The sequence below is a fragment of the Aplysia californica genome, unplaced genomic scaffold, assembly GCF_000002075.1.
Source record: "Aplysia californica isolate F4 #8 unplaced genomic scaffold, AplCal3.0 scaffold00546, whole genome shotgun sequence".
NCBI lineage: Eukaryota > Metazoa > Mollusca > Gastropoda > Aplysiida > Aplysiidae > Aplysia > Aplysia californica.
The window spans coordinates 353,936-355,419 of NW_004797816.1; the positions used below are offsets into that span (position 1 = coordinate 353,936).

The 1,484-nt window shown below is 45.7% G+C and overlaps 1 protein-coding gene across 1 annotated transcript in view; it reads right to left on the reverse strand.

Moving 5' to 3' along the window:
- Positions 1-784, reverse strand: part of LOC118478408 (S-crystallin SL11-like) — a 10,349-nt gene extending 9,565 nt beyond the window's left edge. Inside the window, exon 1 of the mRNA XM_035971955.1 lies at positions 748-784. The gene's annotated coding sequence lies outside the window, so the exon portion shown is untranslated. The remainder of the gene's footprint in view (positions 1-747) is intronic.
- Between the last annotated feature and the right edge of the window lie 700 nt (positions 785-1,484).

A 1,484-nucleotide genomic window follows, 5' to 3' on the forward strand; every position in this document is an offset into this window, starting at 1 on the left:
AGAGAGAGAGAGAGAGAGAGAGAGAGAGAGAGAGAGAGAGAGAGAGAGAGACAGACAGACAGACAGACAGACAGACAGACAGACAGACAGACAGACAGACAGACAGACAGACAGTCAGACAGATAGACAGACACAGAAAGAGAATGTGAGTGTGTGTGTGTGTGTGTGTGTGTGTGTGTGTGTGTGTGTGTGTGTGTGTGTGTGTGTGTGTGTGTGCGTGCACGCGCGCGTTTGTGAGTGAGTGTGTGTGTGTGTGTGTGTGTGTGTGTGTGTGTGTGTTTGCGTGTGTGTATGTCCATCTTATAGAGTACTGAGTGTCTGTTTGGCGCTCCCTATCTTTCTCCCTCCTGCCCTCACCTCTTCTTTCTCCCCCTTCTCTCCCTGTTCTTAAAATATGAGTGTTTCAGTGGCGGTGGGTGGACCATGATTTGGGTGGGGCTTAGGTTTCTTCCACTTCTTTACCACCAAAAAGCAAGCAATAATAACAAAACAGTTATGATTTTTCTGTACTCACGGCGAGCCACGGCATTTTGAGAACCATTCAAACGAGAAGAGTCACCTTTGTCTTCCATCTCTTTGTTCTGATTAAATTTAAGCTCTTCTGGGTGGTGGGGACGAAGCCGTTCCACCTCCAAATTTCTCTAATTAGTTTTTATCTGAAGAAAAAAGTTGCCTCAAAAGTGGTTTGATGTAATTAATAACTGTTAAATCTCAGCGGCACAAACACACAGCACTCCAAACACATACCGTCTATGAGGTGGGTTGGGTCGTGTTGTTGCGGAAAATAGAACGCGCCTAACAAAGGCCCGATGGGCGCTTAGGTATCTGTGTCACTGGGGGAAAGTGTGTCGTAAACTTTCACCCCATTGTCAAGGCTGGGAGAGTGTGAGCCCTCTGTGCAGTGTTATTTTAAAAAAAAGTCTTCCACCTTTTTACATGAAGAGTTTCATTACAGACGGGCGTGGGAACCGGCTTATTCTTTTTGAGCCCTAACGACATTTGATTGGCTGTTAGGTTACTATAGTTGTAAGCGGTGACAACAACGATTGGATAAACGGGCCACCAAGCTGATAACTGTGTGTTCATTGTGTGCGATCATAACGGTTTCAACTGCTTATTTCGTTATTTAAGAAACTTTCATTAACTAAGGGGTAGAGTTGGGGTGGGGACGGGGTGGGGGTGAGGGGCTCAAGCCCGTAAGCCCTTCACTACCCACCGCCACTGGAGTGCGCGCGTGTGTGTGTGTGTGTGTGTGTATGTGTGTGTGTGTCTGAGTGCGCGTGCGCGTAAGCTTCAAGGGTACTTAAACAAGCAGTCAAGTGCCCAATTAATCAGAAGGGTCACATACATGCACTTTACTTTGTGTCACTGATTATGCCAAAACTATCATTGCGTTACCGATACGTTTTCATCACATCATTTTTTGCTTAACCTAAACTAGTGCAGGTGTATTTTCGCCCTAATCGACATAATTTAGATAATTA